General features: G+C 38.6%; 1 long non-coding RNA gene across 1 annotated transcript in view; it reads right to left on the reverse strand.

Moving 5' to 3' along the window:
* Positions 1-6605: 6605 nt before the first annotated feature.
* LOC124112639 overlaps positions 6606-16502 on the reverse strand; it is a 28726-nt gene continuing 18829 nt past the window's right edge. Inside the window, exons 2-3 of the long non-coding RNA XR_006857639.2 lie at positions 7381-7473; positions 6606-7051 (exon numbers count right to left, since the gene is read on the reverse strand). This is a non-coding gene — a long non-coding RNA (uncharacterized LOC124112639). The remainder of the gene's footprint in view (positions 7052-7380; positions 7474-16502) is intronic.

The following is a 16502-nucleotide window of genomic DNA, read 5'->3' on the forward strand; positions in this document are numbered from 1 at the left end:
ACCGCCCCTCCTTACTTTGAAAAGAGGTTGTTCTTCCAGACAAGCCACATCCCTTGCCCAAGTGCTACAGTCTGTAACACATTGATGTACCGTCACCAGGTGTTGAGGGGCGGTGGGATAGCCTTGTGGTTAAAGCGTTCGCTCGTCACGCCGAAAACCCGGGTTCGATTCCCGACATGGGTACAACGAATGAAGTCCACGATATCCGTGATATTGCTGGCGCATTGCTACAAGCGACGTAATACCATACTCATTCACTCACTCACTCCACCAGTGTTGATGATTGGTACCCCGAGAGTCAAATTGTTCGAATGGCGCAGTTTACACAGTTTCTGTTGAGCCCCTTTCGTATAAACTGGTGTGGGTCAACTGCAGCACAGGAAGAGATATTACAGTAAAATACGTTTATAACGAACACGCTTATAACGAACTGACGGATATACCGAACTTTATTTTTGGTCCCGGCCATTTGCTGTATAGATGTTGTATATATGCTTATAACGAACTACGTTTATAACGAACTTAAATTAGTGGTCCATTTGAGTTCGTTATAACCGTAGTTTACTGTAAATACATAGAAGTGACCACATGTACAGCCGATGTTCCGTACAAACTTCTCCATATCACCAGCAGGGCGTCGGATGTTCTGCTCGCCATACCGACGGAGGAGGGCACATATTGAAAGTTCTTCATGCAGGTACATGTTGGAACCAATTTCATTTGCCATGGCAACTGAACGACCTGGCATGGTGATCTCCCGTTCATTTAAGAACATGAGCCAAAGACTCTAGAATAAGCGTTACAGAGACACATTGTGCATCGCAGACCCTAGACAATGCGTCACAGACGATGGAATATGTGCCAGATTCAGGAAAATGCGTCACAGACCCGACATTATGCGTCACACACCCGAAACTATGCGTCACAGGCTATAGAATATACGCCACAGACTCTAGGATATGGACTACAGACAAATCAAAAGGGGTCACAGACTCTAAAATTTGCGTCACACTTTAGAATATGCGTCACAGACTATACAATATACACCATAGACTCTAGAATATGCGCCAAAGACTAGAATATGCGTCAAAGACTTTAGAATGTGAGTCACCGACTCTCAAATGTGCGTCACAGACTCTAGAAAATGCGTCACAGTTTTTAGTCTATGCAGCAAGGACGAGAGTATGCGTCGGAGTCTCAAAGATTTGTGTCACAACATAGAATATGCCAATACATACGCATTTTTAGAGGGAAATATGTATTGATTTGGGGCATGAAAAATAGTTAGGAAAACTGCAAGCTTTCCAACACGGACACTTTAAAGATTATATGGATGATTTGTAATACAATAAACCAGCTTGACCACAAGTGACGCGGATTTACACAATGACCAATGACCAATGGTTTATCTTAATTGTAGTGTCTCGCCTACTCACTGTGGACTATGAAATATTCATACATGGGGCAGCTGTTTTCACCCAGAACCGTGACAACGAATAATTTATCCCCGTATAATAGTTCCAACCCGCTCGCAAGAACATTAACCACCATCCCACCTTTCATACCCCAGCCCCCGGGGCTCTCTGCCCGACCCCCTGTCCCCATTGCTCTTGCCCCATGCATTGATAGCCATTGGTTTAATAATATATTGTCGCTACCTGCTAGGAATCGCCCTGGGTTTGTATTTGTTTTACGATGGGTCAGGTGACCTTTAGCACTATTTTTCTGCAGCGGACGCGTGGGCCTCGTTAACCGTCCGTTGTATGTGCTTTATTAACTTAATGAGATAAATTCATACGCTAAAATCACCAATGGAGAAATTTTCCAATGAACTGGTATCTGTTGAGGTGGAAAAGTTTATGAGCTCTGCTTGCTTTATGATGATAATTTGTTGTAAATGCCATTCCGGAATTTCCCAAATCCTTAACTTCATATCACTATAGCGTGATCGAAAAACAGGACCGGAACAATAAATACGAATAAAAATGATGTTATGAGAGATACGTGGCGAATATTTCGGTTAATGTGGATATTCCCTTGAATAATAAACAAACGAAAGCGGAACGATTAGGCATACTTTTCTCAAACACACAACAATGCTATTATGTCCACTTTACTTGAGAATGTTATTGTCAGTTAGGCGTTAATTTCAAACGATGGATTTTAAATTGGAAGTTTATATTCTCAAAAGCATTGTCGTCGGAGGACACAGCCTTAGCTGATAACCCACGCGCGTCATAAATGAACGCATCTATCTCATTTTACACCTATCATCTTTTAAGGGTTTCATGGTAATGGGGTCACGGTGATGATATATGAATGATGTTTTCGTGTCGGGAAGAAAATTAAGCGAAACATACAAAGTATTGTGTACATTGTTCCCCTTTTGAATCCATAAACCCGAAAAACCAACGAAAGCATGCGTCTATGTTGAATAGTATTAACCTTGCGGGGAAAGGAAAGTATGTTTGATAGGCTAAACATTAATGAAACAAGAAATGGGTATTCGATGGTGATGTATGATACGGATATCATAGCTGTGTTTTGGTCCTGAAGCAGACCAATATCTAGTAAATGAAACGATTTTACACAAATAAACAGTTGTAAAATCATCTGTATATAATATAATAACATGGAGCCCGGAGACTATCTTCATTTTTAGAAACTGCAATAATCTAGACTTGCCAGCTATTAAAGCCAAATCAGTTAAATAACTTGTTTCATGGTTTTCTTGGGTCGATATTCACAAAATAAATAGTACAGTCGAAGTAATCAGTGATTTGAACTAATTTCTTGAAAACAACATTGACATAAATGTTCATAAACAAAATGCCAGCCAAATGCGATCAAAATAAGTTTCCAAAAGTACATTTCCATCTCCTTCCTTGGTCAGTATGACAAACATAGCTTTACTTGCTGTAACTGTTTATTTGAAACAATTTCTTGTAAACAAAATAATTGACATACAAAATTTAAATTTTTGAAACAAATAACCAAAACGCCAATCAAAGGACAACAAACAAACCGGTTTTCAGAATAAGTGTGCTGTATTCCAGATAAGTACAGCGTGTTACTTTACCATTACCGCGAACACCTGGTGTCATCATTAAATTTCAGTATTCCATTTACATAATCGTCACACCTATTTTTCATTTTTGCGCCAAATGGAGTCTGCTTCATCGGATAATCAAGGTTATTATCTGGCGTTGACGTCTGTTATAGAAAGATTATAGTAAGCTGAGGCCCAATCTTAAAAACCAGAAAACAAATTGTGCTGGCCTCAGAAAATACACCTTTTGGCATTCTCGTACACAAATAATGTTTTGTGTTTTGTGTTCTCTGTAATGTGGCACATCATTCACTGCAAAATCGAAAGTTTGAAACAACACATTTACTGTAGTAACTTCACTGTTGATGTTTGTTAAATATGTTAGGCAACCGCCTCCTCTTTTCAGCTTAACACGGTCAACATTTCAATTTCAACCGGAATATCAGCTCGAGTGTTATTATGTTTATACAACACGCTGTAAATAGTTTAACCATAATGGTTTCATCACTTTTCAACAGTTAAATAGAGAAAAGAAATCGTTTATCGGGTTTCTTTTAAATAAACACTCCTCGCTCCTATTTGTCAGTTCAGTCGCTGGCTGGGATTGGTGACAACAAGTTGAATTGCTGGAGTCAGGTTTATTCGCCGCGAAAGACGTCTACCGGAAACAGTAAGCGGGAAGATCGCAACATCCCTTTGAAACCAGTCCCATCCTTCTAGTGTTAGGCTAACAATTGTCAGTGTGAGGGGGTTAGCCGTGTGTTAACTAGGCTTATATACTCTCAAATTAATGAAGTTCTACAGACTTACAAACTACCGTATGTGAGGGCTTTTATTATCAACGACCCTCTCCCCGGCGCCAACGCTTGGGTATTGGACAAAAGACTTAAACACGTCGCAGACGAGAAGCACAAATATGAAATGAATGTTGGATTGTGCTGTGCTGGGCTCGCCTGCCGTAAAGAGCGTTCAATTGCGATACACAATACAATGTATTTGCTTCATAAAGTCTTTTCACTCTCGAAAACTGTGACTTATTATGGCTTTGATGCGCATGGATGGTTTCACTACGTGGTAACTGTAGATTAATTTTATGTCGATAATTTGTCCCTCATTTGTACATATCTTGTTAATCCTTGTTAGAATTCTGTTTGATGTTGGTTGAGAAGTGGACCTGACCGGCATCTGATCCGACTAATTCGATCAAAGAAGAACACGCAGACAATAATAAGCAGACGATGGTTGAACAATTGGCAGACGACATGTAGACAATGAGCAGACGACAGAAACCCGTACACACGCTACCACCCATATTGGAAGATGCTGAAGCCAGCTCACAAATAATCTTCAGGCCAGTTTTTGTACGAGGTGTGGAGTTCGGGATCCGGGTTTTTCTTATCGTGTTTAACAGTTGTCTGGGTTCTTGTCTGTTGTAATCAGCCATGATAATCGGAGTGGGGGACACAGACATTAGCGAGGAGGTTGCGGATGGGGACAGATTAAGTAGAGATGCTTACGTCTCTTCCTGCTTTTTAATGTTTCGACTTGAAAATCGGAAAGATCCTTGATACGTGATTAAGTAGGATGTACGTCTGAAAGCTGAAATATTTTGACACACCTTGGGTGGCGCTTTCAGATTCGTACTGTTACTTTTTAAATGTGAAATTGATGAGTTGCTGTGATGTGTGATGTGTGATGCTTAATGGGTTCATGTTCAATAGTGTTCTACAAATTAACCGAGTTATTCAATTATAGGTTCGACTATTAGTTGTATCATTCATGTTTAAAGAATACAAAGAACCTAATTGGTGGATATAACTGCCATTAAGGTCCTATGCGTTGGATATTTTAGGCCAATTAAATATATTTTTCATGCTCGCTGCAATTTTGAATTAAATGTAATGAACTGTATTATGTCCAAAGTCATGAAAATAAAAATACAGAACAAAACTATCTATGTTATACATCATTATTATAAACGCGTTGTTTGTCAGGGTTATATAATATGTCCATTGTCGCAGATATTTGGACCCGTGAAGATCCGGGGTAGAATAGGTCTTCAGCAACCCATGCTTGCCGTAAAAGGTGACAATGCTTGTCGTAAGAGGCGACTAACGCGATCGGGTGGTCAGGCTCGCTGACTTGGTTGATGCATGTCATCGATCCTAATTGTGTAGATCGACGCTCATGATGTCAATCACTGGATTGTCTGGTCCAGACTCGATTATTCACTGACTGCCATCATATAGCTGGAATATTGCTGAGTGTGGTGTTAAACAAAAACAAAAAATCATAGATATATGACATAACTGAAATAATGTTCACAGCGGCGTTAAAGCCAACTCACTCTTTTCAAGACCTCATGCTGATCGTAAGAACACCCTAAAGGGACATCTGGTGGGCAGGATATATGAGTCTGGATTGTGTGTCATCATACCCTGACGGCGTCGGGCATTTATCGTGCTATCGACCATGCGGTTATCGTTTACAGGACGCCGTGACATATCTGCAATATTGCTGACTCAGCGTAACCACCTACAAACAAACAAACAAACAAACAGCACCATTCATCTTCATCGTTCAAGTGTTGAAAGTAGTTGCATGGATGAGTATTGCCCCTGTGTCTCCTGTCGTCGCTTTGCGGGATTTGTAAGTTGCTTAATGACTAATTATGTATGTTATTATTGTGATGATGTTTATTCCTCGTGAATATACAGGTGAAACCGAAACGCACGTTATGCATCAATATGTTAGTCACTGATATAACGAATTCCATTCGACCCTAAATCACTTCGTTGTAGCCATACTTTTATAAATGAAACTCAACCGTTTTACCATTTCGGCAACTTCGAGATCAATGAATACGGCACTCTCGCGGAATTTGTGTTTCCACATAAAAGGAAATGCGCCTTGCTTAGTCATATAAATGATATAATAAATGCGTTATTATAACTGTATTTGTTTTCAAATCAAATTGCTATGCGTACCTTATACACTTCCGGGCAAAACAAAGTATACGCTTGAAGATTTGACCAAAATACAACGTTATTAAAACGTTATCAGGCGGAAACAGTCGCCGCAGCACTGCAAACTTAAGGTCCAAAAACACAACTATGATACTGGCATCAAATGCATCACCATCGAAGAACCATTTTTGTTTGTTTCATTTTAGCCTCCATAAAACATGGTGTATACTCTCTTTTGCCCGGCAGTTTCTGTGTAAAACGGGAGTGCGTCTCGTTAGGCCTGGCCGGGTCGTGGGGTAGCACAGTGGTTAAAGCGTTCGCTCGTCATACCGAAAATACCCGGGTTCGATTCCCCACATGGGTTCAACGTGTAGAGCCCATTTCTGGTGGCCCCGTAGTCCTGCACCATGACCGTGGAATATATTTATTTTATGAAAAAACATAATCTAGAAATGCATACAAAAGCAAGTCTAGCCAGCTCAAGCTAGCTCTATTCCACATAGGGAATTTTTTTTTTTTTAGAGTCAAGAAGGATATTGTGTAATATAAGATTTCAGAGACTAAATGTTAGTCTAGTGGCCCCGCCGTGATATCGCTGTAAGTACTTTGTATTCATGAGGAAACATATAAAAAAACATCACAAGAAAAAACGTTTCACAGACAGAATTTTGTTTAAGGGAAGAATATGTACAGGTGCATGATCCATTTTAGCTTTGCGTGTCTTTCTTTGTACAACTATATACATAAATATGTGCTCGGTGCCAAACCCGTGCCATGTCCAAGCAAAATCAAAACCTATTTGAAAAAAACTTACTTTTTAATTGTATAAATACAGGCAACAAAGCACTTTCGACAATCATAAGAAATATCTGCTGAAAGCAAACACCACTGTAGGATACCGACTTTATCATGTGTTTGTGAATCACTATCAAGTCACTATCCTGCGATGGTACCAAGTTTTCCGAAAAGGTGAGCGTATCCTGCCCCACCAGTGCCACCCGTCACAAAACCACGCAAGGGCAAGTCAACTGTGCACCTAAAACAGCACGGGGACATACGCTATATATATACGCAATTGCATCGAACATAATATATCTAACTGATAACACAAATTTGGAAATGTCCTAATTAACCAAGTTAATCATGTTACGCGAGACCCAAATGATATAAAGGTTTTGAGCGGAGGGGTAGCCTAGTGGTTAAAGCGTTCGCTCGTCACGCCGAAGACCCTGGTTCGATTCCCCACATAGGTGCAATATTGCCATGATATTGCTGGAATATTGCAAGAAGCGGCGTCAAACCATACTCACTCACTCACTCACTCACTCACTGATGTAACATGTGACTGACCGTATGTCATCTTACCCCGACAGCGTGGGAAAGTTGTCATCATATCGACCAGTGGTGCTCCCAATCCAGGCTCGACTTTTGACAGGCCGTGTAATCTCTGGAATATTGCTGACGGAACACAACACACAACCAAACAAAAAATAATATTGATGATATATTACAGATATAATGAAATGTAACAGTATAAATGATATATTACATGTTTATAGTGAATAGAGTCTCAACGACGAATCTCAAGAACGGAACGTTGTCAAATTGTACATATGGCGGATGTATCTAAGGTACTTTAAGCCTCTTCACACCTCGATGAGATATCACGCCGCGAGTAAAGTACCTAATTTATACAAATATTTTGACTTGTTGCACGTGCAAGGTCATAGGTTGATCTGTATTTAAGCTTTGCTGATGTTTAAACGGATAAACGGGGGTCGCCCAATACACGGCGTTGTTTGAAGGGGATTTAACCCTCATAGTATTTGATCAGTGCTACCGCAGCAGACCTACAATGGCAAAAGTGGAAACATATTTTCGCCAACTTAGATATTTTTTTAAAACATTCTCCATACCTCACGTGGTTAATTAATTAAAAAAACCATTTGGATAAGATAAATTACACGGCAGCTGAAAACAGGCTTTATCAATTATAGCTTTTTTCAAGGATCACCTGTACATTAAGCAACGTCTCCGTATGTATAGATTATTGATGTACGTAAGTATTATGTATAATATGCGATCCTTTGAGTGTGTGAATATTTATGAATTAATGCCGATGTGATTAATAATAATTTATTTGACGTTTATCGTTTCCCTTTATAGTAACGATATAATAGTTTTAATAAAACTCTAAGCGAGCCTCACAAAAATGATTTTACTGGTTTAAAAACTCACCACGTGCCGGGTGTCAGTACTGTCCGTGGGGTTTTCAGTGTGAAAGTATTAATTTTATCATGTCTAAGTTCGTTCCTTTTCATGAATCAGCTGTAGTAATTAAAACAATTTTTTTAGTTATTTAAATGCATGTTTAGAACAAGATCTAAAACATTATTTCATTGAATTACAACACGGCACAGTTCATATACCTGTGTATATGTGGTTGAGCTTTAATTGAAAAAGGTGTTATTCACATATACATTACGCATGTTACGATAAATCGACTTCGTATTTAATGCCAACTTTTAACAACGTAATTATTATTATTATTATTATTATTATTATTATTATTATTATTATTATTATCATTTAGAGAGACATGGTCAGCATAACCTTACAAAGCCATTTCGATAAATTAAAACACATTTAATATATCTGTACATGCTTTCAGGCATATTGATTGAAAAAAGATCATCCGTGCATACATACCTGCCTCTTGTTAAATCGACCCTGGAATTTTGTAAAGGGATTAAAATATTTTCGGAGGTTGGGATATATATAGAGAAAACTTCTAATAATCGGTTCTTAGGGAGTTGACATATCTTTTGTAGTTTGTCGATGAGAGATTTTACCCAAATGTCCGAAATTGAGATGATCAGCAAGCAACTATGCGGTTTGTTACCTTCCAATCGGTGATTGCATTTAGCAACACATAAAAGAATATTCGCTATTCTTCTTTCTCAAATAATATATTATGTAAACATGATATTAATATAAATGATATTTTGTGTTACAATAGTCCCGTTTTGCAGCGATATGTTCATGTGAATATTGAGCAGATAATATCAGCGATACAGTTACATTCGCAGGGATTCAAAACCTAAATCTGTTGAAACAATCAGGGAGTATATATGCCCTCAACGTGCGAAAAAAACAAACTACAAGTAAAACAAACGTGAAAAATTGTAAATAAAAATCACAGATGTGTAGAAATTAATTCAAATTCTGATGCGATAATATTTTCCACATCAGTAATATATAAAGTGTATGTTTTTAGAATAGCATGGTTTATCGACTTCTGCACTTTCATTTCCGAGGTACAGAACATTGTGAGAACATTATACATTCACACGGTGGCTTTCGCAATGTTTTTCCGCTGGCCAATATTTTGCTTATTTAGTGACAAAGTTCTGAATTGATTACAAGAAAGCAGATGTAACAACACGCAAAAAATGGATTATAAAAAACAAAAACTGTCGAGGCATAAGCATTACTACGTCGAAACTATGTTTTCTGAATTTTAAATGCATTTTTGTATCACGAAATCTTATTTCCATACCTACATGGTTGCGTGAAATTATTCCATAGTGTTCTTTTCAAACTTAAATATTTAAATTTCAATATGAAAACAGCAGCGGTCGTGTTTTAGGGAACGCATAACAGACACACAAGATAAAAAGACAAGTTAAGCGATTTCATAACTGTGAAACATACAACTTGAAATCGACACTAAAACGAAATCAGCATGTCATCACTTAAACTGTATTTGAAAGCCAAAGAGGCCGATTGTAGGCGTGTTAGTCATCGTAAATTCAGCGGATAGAGAGGTAGATATTTCTCGCGTCTAAGCCAACAATATGGCTACAGTATGAGAACAAGTATTTATGAAAGAAAATTAACAGGCGTTAAACCTTTCTCAATACGCTAGGCATAGTCGAGGAGCCTCACTAAACAAGTCGCGATAGTAAGTTTAATACCAAACAGAAATAACATTAAACACAGTGGAAAGTAGGTAAACCTCGGCCGCATTGTGTTTCCCACTGTTAAGCATCATTGTCGTGTACGCTATTGTAGACGGGCGCAATCCCGCTGCGCAACAGAATCAAAAACCCGGTCCTCCGCCAAATATCACCCCAGCATCAAACGATCCCCCGGGACTCTATTCTTTAAGGTGGGAGACAAGTTTTGACGGAGGGGTGGATCAACTCCGACTCCCAGCTGGCAGTCTGTGATCTGTGGTCTGAGATCTGTGAAGGTCTCTGGGGTAAAGCATTCCTTGAAACTATATACGCTTGTGAATGTCCCAGCTCTATATATCATAACTACACATAAGGCGAGTACAAAAAAGCCTAAACACCGGGTACTGTTTTTCATATGAAAAAAAGGTCCGTTTGAAAATTATAGGATTTTAAAAATGATGAAGGCTCAAGCTACACCTGTCTTGCTTGATTCCTATTTTCTAAGATCATTTGTTAATCGACCCTCAAAGTTAGCATCTGTGCCTTGTGGACATGTGTGTCTTGTTAGCACCATTGCTGTTCTTCGCGGAGTCCTTTTAAAACACATTTAGAAACATTCATTGACAAACAAAATGTAATACACGTGAACTCTCAAAGACACCACTTAATTTTTGCACATTTTCGTCTCATTTTTGACATTTGAAAATATATAAAAATTAAAAGATAAATAATCATGATCATCGGAGTAGCTTCAATAAATCATAAATCGTTTTCAGTGTATATACAATCTCATAATTAGCTCTAGCATTATAAATTGTTGAAAACTATACCTTTTTCAAGTTTTTATTAAACGAATAAAAATGAGTGGTCTGAATATCAGTAAGCCTTTTTAAATAAGCCAATTTACTTTAGATAGATGTAGTTGAAAAGGTTAATCGGATGATAAAGAATCCATTTATTTCAATATTTTGCTTAAGTGCTTAAAAACGCCAAAACACTGTTTAGTTTCAATTGTGTTAAGACATGGACAAATATCAACAATGTCCATCAAAGGGAATTAAGTGCCAAAATGTCTCAAGTTAATATCAGAAAATCCGACTGGATGACAAGCAATTGTAGAAAATTAGCCTACGTGGCGGTGCTTGTCCCGTATTATACCATGAGAAACTAATTATATTGTAGTGGACCGTCCCAAATAATGCCCAGTGACTTCACGAGCACGCGACTAGAAAATTAAAATGCCCCGCGTATTGTTCTTTTAATACTGATTGAACGTCCCGACGGAAGTTTATCAAATTAGAATAATTGGGCCAAAATTTATGTAGCTTCTTCGTGGTAATATGACAATTTTATGTTGTGAGTTATCACGTTTTGTGGGCTGTCATTGTTATTCTTGGCGGGATGAATGTTTTGGACGTGTTATTGTGTCACCTTCTCTTCAATGCGTTATAGAAACGGCAGAACAAATGATGAACAAAGTTGATAAAACACCGACAAAGTGTACAACTTGTATTAAAACACTTTATAAATTTAATCATTTAACATGCTGTATAGAGTTACACGTGAAAATGGTTTTAATTGGAGAAGAAAAAAAATTGACAACCAAAGTTGATAAAACACTGAAATAAATAAATATATATATATATTGTGTAAGAAAAGTTAATAAAAGTAAGCATTCAACATGCTGTAAAGTTTTTACACGTGAAATTGCTTTTAATTGGCAAAATATGTTTTTGATGTGAATTCACGGGCCAAATAGTTAATCGACTTATCATATACATCCTCGTTTTATTATGGAATCAAAGAGCCATATGGTGTCAAGTAATGTCGATTCCAGCTACTGTATTGAAATAATTAGTCCTGATAAAATCAAGGTTGTATATGATCAATATACTGTGCTCGTGGTCGTTGGGTGCCACAAGGGCCTTGACGTTTTAATTTCAGTTATTGATGTAGAGTTTATGACGCCTACGGAAATGTATATTTTATCACCATGCTCTGTCAGATTTGAGTTGATTTTATTCCAGATACTTTTTTTAATTATTTCATTTAAGATACTTATTTTTTGTGGTGTTTGTGAGTGAAAAATCTGTTTCACAAATCGTTCAGCTTGTTCGTTTTGATTGAACTACCGGACATAAGACATGTACACTGTTTGATGGTGGCGAAGAAAGAAACAAACAAGAAATGGTTTATCAATGGTTATATGTTTGATACGGGTATCATAGTTATGGTTCCGACAGCTGATTTAAGTCCAGTTACGTTCAGGTAATATTTGTAATGTTTTGTTCAAATCCAATTTTCAAGTGTATACTTTTGCGGCAGTTAATGAACATTGTCTAGTTAAAACGCTTTTAAAACATGTTAACTTGTGATTAACTAAATAGGATGCAGGAAAAAAAATTAAAAAAATTAAAACACGCCCACATAATTTAGAACACTCCGAATATCAATTGTAAATATATATATTTTTAAGACGCAATACGTATATAGAAATATATCATAGGGTATCAGAATTGATTAAAGAGTGTAAACTCCAGCCTCCTGATGTTGAATAGATTGTTAAATAACAGGATCAGCTTCGTCTCCTGATATCAAGGATAGTTGGACCATATTGACTTCGATTTTTTCTCTTCAAACACAAGACATATCAATATGAAACGGTAAAATAGATTGTTTTATTAAAAATAAACCACTGGAGACAATGACCAAAATAACATCTGGAGATCAAAGCATCAATACAAAAAAGTTGTTTGACGAAGTATACAGTGTTCAATCGGATAATTAAACTGCCAGGCAAAAATAAAGTATACACTTGAAAATTGGATTTGACAAAACAATTGCAAACCTTATCAAAACGTTAATAGGCTGAAAACAGTCGCCGAAACATTGCAAACTTGAGATCTAAAACACAAGTATGATACAAGTATAAAAAAAGCACCATCAAATAACCATTATTTTTTTTTCATTTTTAGCCACCATTATACAAGGTGTATGCTTTCGTTTGCCCATCAGTGTGTGTTCTACGTTTGACTGAGAATATGTTACAAATACAAGGATGATTCAAGGACGTGCAACTCCGTTTGGAGATACGAGATTTGATAGTTGGAATAACCTGAAAACAAAGAAACAGTTATGAGAAAATATGGAATATATTAATATGATCTACCATATTTCAGAAGAAAGAAATGTTCTGTTTTGTCACTTAAATATGTCTGTGGCCACGTAATGTAACGTTATTTCGCGAACGGGACCAACGTTTTAATATTCGACATGCTACTATTTAATGTGTGTGTTCATGTATTAGGTTGGTATTGGGCTGGGTATGCCTCTGTATTGTAGGGTGGATGATGGACGTTAGGACGTTTGAAGATGTGAATCTGGGCATGTTTAACATTTTGAAATTTTGTTAGCGATAGGATATTTTATTTTTCCTCCAAAAAATTATTGTGTAACAGTTTTGGACATGACATTAGACCATCATTATTGTTTCCTAGTAATTGCAGGAATATTTCTTTCTTTATTAAAAATGACCTATGCCGACAAAATATCTCAAGTTTACAGAACCCTTTACTAACGTCGCCATCATCGTATACAGTAAAACCCTCGGAAAGCGGACAGTAACATCTTAAGACCACATGTGAGATGTGTTGGACTGGGAGGGTGATGCTGATAGATATTACCGTCCATTTTAGCAAGGCTTGAATTGATTAATCGTTAAATTGATAATTATTTTTAGTAAAAAATTATAAATGGAAATTCTTTGAAATGTCTTGTTCAGTCTGTATATCATGAACCTACTACAAATGTAGAAATTTGTGCCATAAATAAGACGACAATATTTCGACAGTTTATGACTGACGTTCAGATATGACGCCAAAGATATGAGTTAGTGAGTGAGTGAGTGAGTGAGTGAGTGAGTTGAGTTTGAATGTTGATTGCAACCAGTGCGTTAGTTGTGAACTCAGTCAGATTGCAACCAGTGCGTTAGTTGTGAGCTCACAGTTGAATGACCGACACGATGCAGGTATCAGACGGTTATTAATTTGTCGAAATCAACGAACGGGTAAGGTGCACGGAAACTAAGCCTCACAATAAAGCGAATCTGGATTTCTCATCCACGATCAGCGGATCCTTGCACGACTAAGGGGAAGCATCCCCTAGTCACACCGAATTCCGCGTCTCAGACGACTGGGCCACCCATACCCCCTATACTTACCATGGAGACGACTTCTTAAAAACGGAGAAAGTAAAAACAAACTCGTTCTCAAAATAAACGCTTTATGTTCGAATCTTCCAATGATAGTTGTATCAATCAGCTCATTGAGCAGTTGCCCTGACGCACTGGTTGCAATCTGACTCAGCTCACAACTGACGTACTGGTTGTAGTCTGACTGAGCTCACCAACTAACGCACTGGTTGCAATCTGTCTCAGTTCACAACTGACGTACTGGTTGCAATCTGACAGAGCTGACAACTGACGTACTGGTTGTAGTCTGACAGAGCTCACAACAGACGTACTGGTTACAATTTGACTGAGCACACCAACTGAATACTGGTTGCAATCTGACAGAGCTGACAACTGACGTACTGGTTGCAATCAGACTGAGCTCACAGCAGACGTACTGGTTGCAATCTGACAGAGATGACAACTGACGTACTGGTTGCAATCTGACAGAGCTCACAACAGACGTACTGGTTGCAATCTGACTGAGATGACAACTGACGTACTGGTTGTAGTCTGACTGAGCTCATAAGAGACGTACTGGTTACAATTTGACTGAGCACACCAACTGACTACTGGTTGCAATCTGACAGAGCTGACAACTGACGTACTGGTTGCAATCTGACAGAGCTGACAACTGACGTACTGGTTGCAATCAGACTTAGCTCACAACGGACGTACTGGTTGCACTCTGACTGAGCATACCAACTGACGTACTGGTTGCAATCTGACAGAACTCACAACCGACGTACTGGTTGCAATCTGACTGAGTTCACAACGGACGTACTGGTTGCAACCTGACAGAGCTCACAACTGATGAAGCGGTTGCAATCTGACTGAGCTCAAAACAGACGTTCTGGTTGCAATCTGACAGCACAATAACTGACGTACTGGTTGCAATCTGACAGATCACAACTGACGTACTGGTTGCAATCTGACTGATCTCACCAAGCCAACTCACCATTTGTGTGCTGGTTATCTTACCCTAACAGTTAATGTGCAACTATGAGTATTATGGAATTGTTTGTGTTTACTGATATGCGGCGTCAGGCAACAAATACTAACTTTTGTTGTCCAAATTGCGTGAATGCAACCGGTAGGACAGGACATGCTTGCCCTGTTCGCGAACACCTGGTGTCATGACTGATTTTCAGTGGTTCCTTATATAAGTTTGCCCTTCACGCCAAATGGAATACTTCGGCGGATAATCTAGACTGGCTATTCTCTTGCATTAACAGATTACATAAACATACAGATAAAATGAAATTATGCATGACACTCGTTTACAGCTCTGATATACACAATTTGCACCCGTATATTTACCCGTAATTGTACCCTGTCTATTATACCGAAGACTGACATAAGTGTTTTTTGCAAAGTGGTTGCAGGGTTTGACAAATACAACCAATACTTCACAACTTTACCCATCCTCTATAACCGAGGGTGTATTGTCTTCGTTCTATTGCGACTGTAACCATCGGACAATAGCAACCTTTCTGAGGTGACGTTCCGATCTTCATCTGTGTTATCAGTGACATAGTGTCTTTTACACATAAGCGTGATTTGACCGCCTCCGTGGTCTAGTGGTAGAGCGTTCGCCCGGAGAGCGGAAGGTTAGGGGTTCGATACCCATGTCATACCAAAAGACGTACTTGTTGTTACCCTGCCAGGCGCATAAGGGGCTAAAACAAGGATTTGTCGGCTCGAGGTCAGTATACTCTGTCTGAGTGGGGTATTCATGTTAAACTGCCGCATGGTGTCTCAGTGGGCTAGCACCATAAAATCGGCATCAGTCCGGACTAGTACAAGTAGCCTCACACACACGTGCATGCACGTAGCTTTAAAAGTGTAAAAATCTTAGATGCGACGTTAAACCCCATTTCACCTCACCTCACCTCACGTCACCCCATCTCACCTCACATAAGCGTCATTTGATTTGATAGCTATTTACACGTGCCATTTGAGTGAGTGAGTGAGTTTGTTTTTACGCCGCTTTTAGCAATATTCCAGCAATATCACGGCGGGGGACACCAGAAATGGGCTTCACACATTGTACCCATGTCGGGAATCGAACCCTGGTCTTCGGCGTGACGAGCGAACACTTTAACCACCAGGCTACCCGACCGCCACCGTGCCTTTTGAATTGGACATAATACGGAGTTAAGGTAGCGAACAATGTCTCTACTAGAACCTAGTGGAATTATGAAACACCGTATGTGTATTCTGAGATGCAGTTCAGTCCGTTCATTCATGGGAAGTTTCTAAACTGCTGGGCAGCCAAATATACACGTTATCAGGTTATC

The sequence above is a fragment of the Haliotis rufescens genome, unplaced genomic scaffold (assembly GCF_023055435.1).
Source record: "Haliotis rufescens isolate VD_foot unplaced genomic scaffold, xgHalRufe1.0.p SCAF_9, whole genome shotgun sequence".
NCBI lineage: Eukaryota > Metazoa > Mollusca > Gastropoda > Lepetellida > Haliotidae > Haliotis > Haliotis rufescens.